General features: G+C 52.8%; 1 pseudogene; it reads right to left on the bottom strand.

The window, feature by feature from the left end:
• Positions 1-2118: 2118 nt before the first annotated feature.
• LOC116234841 (uncharacterized) lies at positions 2119-3505 on the bottom strand (annotated as a pseudogene).
• Between the last annotated feature and the right edge of the window lie 6676 nt (positions 3506-10181).

A 10181-nucleotide genomic window follows, 5' to 3' on the forward strand; every position in this document is an offset into this window, starting at 1 on the left:
CACCAGGGGGAGGTCGTGCTTGACCAACCTGGTAGCCTTCTATGATGTTGTCACTGGCTGGGTGGATGGGGGGAGAGCAGTGGATGTAGTCTACCTTGATTTCAGCAAGGCATTTGACACTGTCTCCCACGACATCCTTATAACGAAGCTGAGGAAGTGCGGGATAGATGAGTGGACAGTGAGGTGGGTTGAGAACTGGCTGACTGGCAGAGCACAGAGGGTTGTCATTGGCAGTGCAGAGTCTGGTTGGAGACCTGTAACCAGCGGTGTTCCCCAGGGGTCGGTGCTGGGTCCGGTCTTGCTCAACATCTTCATCAATGACCTTGATGAGGGGATAGTGGCCAACCTCAGCAGGTTTGCTGATGATTAGAAGTTGGGAGGATTGGCTGACACACCCGAAGGCTGTGCTGCCATTCATCGAGACCTGGACAGGCTAGAGAGCTGGGCAGTAAGAAACCAGATGAGGTTTAACAAAAGCAAGTGTAGAGTCTTGCATCTGGGGAGGAATAATTGCATGCACCGGTACAGGTTGGGGGATGACCTGCTGGAGAGGAGCTCTGCGGAGACGGACCTGGGTGTCCTGGTGGACGACAGGTTGGCCATGAGCCAGCAGTGTGCCCTTGTGGCCAAAAAGGCCAATGGCATTCTGGGGTGCATTAAAAAGAGCGTGGCCAGCAGGTCGAGGGAGGTGATCCTCCCCCTCTATTCTGCGCTGGTAAGGCCTCATCTGGAGTACTGTGTCCAGTTCTGGGCTCCTCAGTACAAAAAAGACAGGGATCTCTTGGAAAGAGTCCAGCGGAGAGCCACAAAGATGGTGAAGGGCCTGGAGCATCTCCCCTATGAAGAAAGGCTAAGTGATCTGGGTCTGTTTAGCCTTAAGAAGAGAAGACTGAGAGGGGACCTGATCCAGTTCTATAAGTATCTAAGGTGTGGGGGGCAAAGTGGCGAGGGCAGACTCTTTTCAGCAGTGTGCGGAGACAGGACAAGGGGAAATGGCCAGAAGCTGGAGCATAGGAAGTTCCGCACCAATGTGCGCAAGAACTTCTTTACAGTGAGGGTGACGGGAATGGCTTCGGGCTGTGCCAGGGGATATTTAGGCTAAAACAGGGGTCAAGCACTGGAATGGGCTGCCCAGGGAGGTGGTGGAGTCACCGACCCTGGAGGTGTTCAAGGAATGTTTGGATTTTGTGTTAAGAACATGGTTTAGCGAGTACTGTTGGTGATAGGTAGATGGTTGGACTGGATGATCTTGAAGATCTTTCCAACCTTGGTGATTCTGTGATTCTATGAAGACCAAGTGCTGGATCCTGCACTTTGGTCACAACAACCCCATTCAGTGCTACAGGCTTGGGGCAGAGTGGCTGGAAAGCTGCATGGCAGAAAAGGATCTAGGTCAATAGGTACTAATCTAGTACCTATCTAGGTCCAAGGTACTAGGTCAATAGCTGTCTGAACATGAGCCAGAAGCCTGCCATGTGGCGAAGACCAAGAGCTTCTTGGCTTGTATCAAACATAGTGTGGCCATCAGGAGCAGGAAGATGATCAGCCCATTATTCAGACTGGTAAAGCCACACCTCCAATACTATGTTTGGTCTTGCGCTCTTCACTGCAAGAACGACATGGAGGTACTGGAGTGTGCCCAGGGAAGAGCAACAAAGCTGGTGAGGGATCTTGGGCACAAGTCTTATGGGGAGCAGCTGAGGGAGGTGGGATTGTTCAGTCAGGAGAAGAGGAAGCTCGGGGGGGACCTTATAGCTCTCTACAATGACCTGAAAGGAGATTTCAGTGAGGTGAGGTTCAGCCTCTTCTCCCAGGTAACAGTGATAGGATGAGATGTAATGGCCTCATACTATGCCAGCGGAGGCTCAGGATGCATATTCGGAAAAATTTCTTTTCAGAAAGAGTGGTAAGGCACTGGTAAAGGCTGAACATGATTGGTGAAGATGAGCCACCTTGTGCCCTGCGTAGAAATAAAGCAACGTTTGCCCTTGCAGTGTGTTAAGGGAGGTTCTAAAGAAACGGTAACAGCAGCATGGGAGGCCTCCAGGCCCAGCAGAGGTCTGGCCTCCCCCATGCACAGCGCTGACAAAGGCACTGGTAGCAACACGGAGACTTTTCTGTACTTTTATTGCAGAGTCAGCTCTTTGAAAGGGTAGATAACAGCAGGACAAGGGGAAAAGGTTTGAAGTTGAAGGAGGGAAGATTTAGGTGGGATGTCAGGGGGAAGTTCTTTACAGGGAGAGTGGTGAGGCTGCCCAGAGAAGTTGCGGATGCCCTGTCCCTGGAGGTGAGCAAGGCCAGGTTGGAGGGGCCTCGGGCAGCCTGGTCGGGTGTTACATGTGGAGGTTGGTGGCCCTGCCTGTGGCGGGGGGGGTTGGAGATCGCCAATCTTTGAGGTCCCTTCCAACCCGGGCCATGCTGTGATTCTGTGGTCTGACACAGTCCGAGCCCCTGAGGGCTGGTTGTGCCCCAGCTGCAGGCCCGGCCCTGTTCTCGCCAGCTGCTGGGCCGGTGTCCTAGTGCTGCCGGCGGGGTGGCCTCTTGGCAGGAGGTGCAGAGGTCCCAGAGTCTTGGGCCCTCCTCTTTGGGGCTCGCCGAGGCGCCCTGCGTGAGCGCTCCCTGGCCCTGTTGGTGCTGGAGGGACCCGGCACTGCCTCCCCCGGCTCCTCCTGGGCTGCTTGTTGGCCGGTCCTGGATGGAGCCGGGAGGGATGGAGGCTGGCTGGGCCCCTCACTGAGGGCAGCGGTCGAGGGCACAGGATGCTCCTCCTCCACGTTGTCTTCCCCAGTGCTGCTGGAGGGCTGTGGGATCTGTGCCTGGGAGGCAGCTGCACCACGGGCAGCTGCGCGGCTGCCCTCCTGTCCTGTGGCAGCACGGGAGGCCTCCGGGCCAGGCACACGTTGCACCAGCCCATTGCACGCATATGCAGCTTGCACGACGAGCCGTCGCACAAAGCTGGCGGTCTGGCTTCTCAGGGAGCCGAACAGCCACAAAGTCAGCGCTCCCCCGTTCAGACCAAATAAGCACAGGCCAGAGATGACACGGCGCTGTGCTGCAGCGGCTGCCCTGTGGTCAGCCCCAAAGAGCTGCCCCAGCTCCTGGCGCAGCCAGGGCAGCAGGGGCCGGAGCACAGCTGGAGGCTGGCGGGAAATGGGCACCGCTGGTGGCTCTTGTGCTGGTGCTGCCTGGCGGGGTGCTGTTCTGGCCCTCTCCTGCTGTCCGACGACAACCTCTTGAAAGCTGTCGTCTGCGCGCACCGAGTGCAGGATGGACTCCACCCTGCGTTTGCAGAGGGGGCACGTGGGCCTGCTCTCAGCCCACCTCCGGATGCAGCCAAAGCAGAACTGGTGCAGGCACGGCATCACGTAGCTGGCGTCATCCATGCTGTCCAGCAAATGGGGCAGCGACGGTCCAGCTCGGTGGCCATGCTGTCCAGCTGCTGGGTGGACAGGAGTGCGAAGGGGATGAGGGGCTGCTCCTCACCCCGCTGCTGCAGCAGCAGGGGTCACGCTAGGAGAAGAAGAGAGGCCACGGTCACTTGCTGAGCCCGCCAGCGGAGGAACAAGTGCCCGGGTCCCTCAGGAAGGAAACCCTCCCAGCTGGGCCGCCCAGGCTGAGGCGTCCCCTTACCGGTTCCCTTTGCTGCTGCGGCCTCCTGGGTGCCCCGGCTGCCTGAGCCAGGCAGGGCGGGGAAGAAGCTGTAGTGGCTCTGGGGACGAGCACTGAGAGCGGCTGTCGGCAGCTCCCAGAGCACGAGACCAGCACCAAGGCTATCCTTGCTCCTCGCTCCAAACCTCACGGACACGCTCGGCTGGAGTGCGGGCACAAGCCAGAGTGAGAGACTCTGTGCCCGGCTACAGGCAGCCAGGGCCAAGAGGTCACAATCCCCTGCTGCGTATGTCACTATCCCTCACGTAGGGGAGCGGTGCCAGTGACGTCACAACGGGCGAGCGTCATCTGCAGCACTCCAAGCCCAGCAATGGCATCCGGGTTTTCCGCAGTGCCTCTGTCCGTTCCGTTCCCTATATTGTGTCTGTTCGCTGTCAGAATTTTGCAGTTGTGTTCAAGGCTTTGACCGAGTCTTCCCACATCGCCCCAGCTGTGACAAATCTCCAGATCCATACAGCACTGGGGTGCCTTCAACAAAACCCCTGTCTTCCTCTGAGGCAACAGGACACGGGCCTAACTGGCTCTCCCCACAGGCCAACACTGCTGCCCTGCCCCCTCCGTGCATTGGTTCCTCCTACACCAAGTCAAAGACGGCCCGTGGCTCGCCCCTGGAGATTTTCTCCTGTTCTTCTCCCCTAGCTGGGGGCAGCAGGGCTGATCCCCTCTGCCCAGCACGCACCAGGCCTAATCCAGGCTCTGTCTCCTTTCTAGGACTGCAGCCAGGAGTGACACTGCCCATCCAGGGAGACTACTGAGGCAGTGAAGCTGGAGCACTTGTCCTGCAAGAAAGGCTTGCGTTGCCAGCACCAGTTCGGAGGCAGTTGACATGAACAGTTGGCATGCAATTGGGAGGATCAGGCTGGAGACAGAAAAATCACACCAGCGAGACATCAGAATCCATACGCGCAGCTGAGTGCACAACTGTTGCAAGCTTATGGACACACGGTCTAATCCAGAAAGAAAAATGTAGCAATGACGTCCTTCTTTGCAACAATGTCTAGGCACTGCCACATGAGAAATCAACCTTCACCATGTAGTTCATCACGAGAATCATTTAGTTCATCAAGAGATTTAGTTCTTCCAAGAGAATCTTTCAAAATCTAGGAGGACGGGTGGGAGGTTAACTAACTGGCTTGTTCTACCTAGTGCAAACTGCTGGAGAACTTCAAAGCTTGGTGTTTAGGGTACTGACTTCAAGCAATAATCTTTAAGGGAGTAGACTTTAAGCAATCAAGATCACTGCGAGATAGAGACATTCTGGTGGGTCATTTATGTTGACCCTACCCATTAACCTTCATATAAGCAAAGAACATCCACAGATTTTGCTGAACGTATGATGCTCTTAGAAAAGAAAATAGGCCACACCAGTGAAGTTCCACTTCTGGTGGTTAAACTTGGTAATGAGGCAGTGAGAATGCCAGAAAAGTTTCTGCATCCTGATGAGAGAAAACGTGGCACTGCAGTCAACAGCTCCGCTGCTGCAAGTTCTCACTCTGTAGAAAGAAAGACAACCCCATTCCCGTTCGCAGGAAGGAGGACAGAAGATACATTTTCTTTCTATTATTATTACTAACACTTCATTTTATTAAGAAGGGGGGCACATGTTTTGGAAAGCTAAGGGATTTCTGATTGGAAGATGTTCTGCTTCTTTAAGCTCATGGTGGTATTGCTTGCTTTCCCCTGGTGATGCATCTAATTGCACCAAAGTAATTTTGTTTGGAAATTCTCTCTTCCAGAGAAACTTAGATCGTGATATTTTGATTGGTCACACAGCTTGGTTTTAAACATTTAGATTTTCTGTGACAGGATCAGAGAAATATAGATTACTTAGTTTATTTACCTTTGTCCTACACAAAAGCAAAATCATACCAGAAATCTCAAGAGGTTCAAAAAAGGAGAAGACCGCCATCACCGTGGTAAGAGAATGGTTTAGAAAACTGATAGGAATGGGAACAAAGACACAATTTTCTCCTTAGAAATAAATTTGTGGATAAAGTTTGCTGTCTCCAAAGGCCTGGATATCTGTGTCATAGTCCTGTGCTTTTGTACGCTTCCTAAAAGTCTTCAGGGATTTAGCTACCTGTCCTGAGTCCGTGCCTCCAACTGGCCATACAGAGGCACCAGAGAAACAATGTCGACCTCAGCGTTTGGACAAAGGCTGCCTCTGAGACTGTTTTACTCCAAAAACATGCCGTAGCAGACATGCAGACACACGGTGGGCCTCTCTGTGAAGTTCTAATGGAACCGAAGGCTCACATGGCATTTATTATGATTGTGTGGTACGTGTGTTTTTTGCAGGGTGAAGCTGAATGGGATTTCCAAGACCTTTCCTACGCACATTTAGCACCACCTACCGCCCCCTGCCCCATTGCAAATGGAATAGTGCATTGCCTTCTTGAGGAGTTGTATGCTGATGCAAGCCGTAGCGTAGGCTGATGAATTTCATGGCTGTAAATGTTAACCAGCCATTTATTAAGCCGCCTCAGACCCATTACTGGCTGTACAACACAACTTGCGAGTGCGGCATTAGCACAGAATGTATATGCAAGCAGAGATTGACAAAGTTCCCCCCAAAAATTAGCTGACTGAAAAAGCAGTTCGTTAAGAAGCATTTCTTAAAGCAAACCTCTAAAATACCAGTTCTCACAGAATTCTGATTTTCCCTACAGCGCTTGCTCATGAGCAGGTATTACTGCAACCAAGCAACGTGTCTTGTGGTCCGAAGCCCCTGTTTTTTCCTCAGAGTTCAGTAGGTGTTCTGAGTTCTCCTTACAGAAATAGTCGCCATCAGCTCCACAGAACAGATACACCTCTGCTCCTTGTTGATGTCACCACTGCTGAAACGTACCACCCACCGCCTCACTGTGCTCACATCCACTTTGTGGTCTCCGCAAACATGCAGCAAATGTCGATGAATGTCAGCGGATGCCATTGTTTCCACACGGAAGAATTCAGTGACACGCCTTTGTTTCATCTGCATCAGATGCCATTCTGTCAGACTGCCCCTCAGGTTGCGTTGTAAGCCGTTGTGCTCAGCTCCTGGGACTGTATGCTGTGCAGTGCTGGTGGACGTAACTTCCCCAGGACACGTAAGGTGCCCTTATTGTGCTGTTGGACTGCTTCTTGGTTCTATTCTGTATTCTTTCCCAGCTCTTATGGTAGTACATCTTCCGTAACCAGAAGCAGACCAGAGTGCTGTTTAGTCTTGTAGCTTACGTTTTCAGCCTGTGCATGTATTTTTGAGGTCTTTGGTATTATTGCACATTGAAGCTACGTGTATCGCAACAAAAAACGGCTGGTATTGACTTCCAGTTTGCACTAAAAATTTGCACAAGAGGGTAACAACCCTAATAGCCCACCAAAGCTCCTGCAAAGCTAACATTAGGTTTCTTACTAACAATGGCAGTACCGTTTCACTGGGACAGCAGGCAACAGTCACAGGCTGTATACCTGCTTGTGGTGACAACAAGAATTTTTTTTTTCCTGCAGATATTTTTTGTTACAGCAGAGCATCTGAACTTCAGACTCACAGAATCACAGAATGGCCGAGGTTAGAAGGGACCTCAAGGACCACTCAAGAATCTCCAACCCCCTGCAACAGGCAGAGCCACCAAGCTCCCCATTTAATACCAGACCGGGCTGCCCAAGGCCCCATCCAACCTGGCCTTGAACACCTCCAGGCATCCACAACTTCTCTGGACAGCCTGTTTCAGCACCTCACCACTCTCATAGTAAAGAACTTCCCCCTGATGGGAAAAATGAGAATGAGTGAGAATAAATGAGAATAAACAGTGAAACTGGCTGATATTGGATCACTGGACTAGGGGGAGCGGGGAAGAGACAAAGTGTTCCATCCCTTGGATCATGTTTGCAGCCCTCCCCTGGACACGCTCCAACAGGTCCGTGTCTCTCCTGTACTGAGAACTCCACACCTGGATGCAATACTCCAGGTCAGGTCTCACCAGCAGGAGGGCAGGAGCACTTCCCTCTCCCAGCTGACCACACTTCTTTTGATGCAGCCCAGGATACGGTTGGCTTTCTGCACATTGCTGGCTCATGTCCAGGCATCTATCGATAGCCCCAGGTCCTTTTTAGCAGGGCTGTGCTCTATTCTTTCAACGCCCAGCTTGTACTGATAGTGGGGGCTGCCCACTTTGACCCCGGTGCAAGACCTTGCATTGGGATCTGTTGAACCTCGTGAGGTTCACCTGGGCCCACTGTCTAGGTCCCTCGGGATGGCACTTTGTCAAAGCACTTCTCAGGGTACGTATCCCTTCTGCAATGCAGCAGGGAACTGCCATCTAATAAGAATATGGAGGAGCTGCCGTGAATACAATGAAGGTGACATTGTATTTCAGGTACAAGTCCCTGAAAGTTCATAGCTCTGTCTTTCTTCTCAGGTCCCTCACGGACAGAAGCTGCCTGCTCCATTTGCTCCGAGCCAGCATCTGTGAGCTAGAAGAGACGGGAAACAGTGCATATTCAGGGATTTGTAACAGCTTCTATACTGGTGAAGCCCTACAGATATGTCAGAGCTCATCCTCGGCCCCTGTCAGATATATGGTGGGCTCCTTAAGAAGGATGATCTCCACGTGCAGAATTAGAACCAGACTTTTTGGCCCTAATTTAGTAGGCGAAGTTGAGGAAAGAAGAAAAAGTACTCCAATCAGATATTTGAATGTTAATTTACCCGGGGCGACAGCCAGCAAACACACTGGTGGCTATCAGCAATGAGATGGTAATGATCAATGGTAATCCTGGCCCTCCAGCTTCGATAGAAATAATTTTGAACAAGAAAAAAAGAACATGCTCAAAGTTTACATTTTTTTAACTCTTCCAGAGGAAGTGGCCCTTTCATGATTCTACAAATCTACAACTCAAAGAAAGAAAAGACAGCTATTTGATCATTTCATTGTAAGGAAGTTATTCCATGAAAGGAGTACTACATTCTTCGTTAATGTTTCAGTTGGATGTATTACATTAGGATTTGCAGACCTTCCACCATCGCTGGTAGCGGAGGACCGAGAAAATTATGAAGAAGTGCATAGGGGAAGAATTTCTTATCTGAAAGAGTGCTGAGGCGCTAGAACAGGCTGCGCGGGGAAGTGATGGAATCACTGTCCCTGAAGGAGATCGAGCAGCACGTAGATGTGGTGCTTAGAGACGAGGTTCAGTGGGCGCGGTGAGGATGAGCTGACAGTTGGGTTTGGTTAGCTTTGAGTTCTTCTCCAGCCTTAATTTTGCATGGTTCTGTGAAGCCGATTGAGTGGCCCTCGCCTCAGCAGGTATGCAGGGCCAGGCCCCGTGGCTGTTGAGTCACGAAGGGAAAGAGGTCCTGCAAGACTGGAAGGCAAGGAGCCATGCTTGACAAGTTCTCCCTTGAAAAAGTGGGAGAAAGCTGCAGGTGGGACCTCATGGACGCTGTTCCATACTGCAGGAGGGCTCTGGGCCAGAGGCAGGAGTTTCTGCTGGGGCAGCAGCTGGGCCAGGGGCAGCTGTGGGGCTGCCCTCCTGCCCTGGGACAGCGATGTGTTAGAGCCAGTAATTCGCCATTTTTGATCGCAGTTATCATTCTGCTTGTATCTTGCAGGCGTACTGCTTAATAAGAGCAGTGCCCTTGCATTTCTGCCATTTTGCCTAATCAAGGCGCTTGCTCATACTTACTTCCAGGCGTATTGCTTCTCTGTGCTAAATGTCCCTCCTGACCACAAGACCTCTATCACAAAAGCAACGTCCTCGAAACAGGGCCATGATTCCAGCACAGTAACCAACCAGTAGAAGCTAGGTGGACACTAGGCGTCCTCACGCCTAGTGAGGGGAACTGTTAAGTCGTGGCTTGCACTGGTGGTTGAGCACCTGGTGGAAGGGTGAGGCTGGCCTAGGGAGCGCAGGCAAGGTGTTGGCACTTGTGCTCCCTGTGCGACCGGAAGGGATGGACCCACTGTGGGCTCACGGAAGGGCCAGCCACTGTAGGGAGACGTCATGGTTTGGTGATTTTTTGTTGCCAGTGTTCCACATCAGAACATCACGTGGACCAGTGGGAGTTAAAGAGTTAATGTTCTGGTCCCGCTGACCGTCCCTTATGGGCATTGGGAGTATCCTGATGGGAGGGGAGGGGAGGGGAGGGGAAAGGAAGGGGAGGGGAGGGGAGGGGAGGGGAGGGGAGGGGAGGGGAGGGGAGGGGAGGGGAGGGGAGGGGAGGGGAGGGGAGGGGAGGGGAGGGGAGGGGAGGGGAGGGGAGGGGAGGGGAGGGGAGGGGAGGGGAGGGGAGGGGAGGGGAGGGGAGGGGAGGGGAGGGGAGGGGAGGGGAGGGGAGGGGAGGGGAGGGGAGGGGAGGGGAGGGGAGAGGAGGGGAGAGGAGAGGAGGGGAGAGGAGAGGAGGGGAGAGGAGAGGAGAGGAGAGGAGAGGAGAGGAGAGGAGAGGAGAGGAGAGGAGAGGAGAGGAGAGGAGAGGAGAGGAGAGGAGAGGAGAGGAGAGGAGAGGAGAGGAGAGGAGAGGAGAGGAGAGGAGA

This window comes from Phasianus colchicus, chromosome Z (genome assembly GCF_987193195.1).
Source record: "Phasianus colchicus chromosome Z, bPhaCol1.hap1.1, whole genome shotgun sequence".
Lineage (NCBI taxonomy): Eukaryota > Metazoa > Chordata > Aves > Galliformes > Phasianidae > Phasianus > Phasianus colchicus.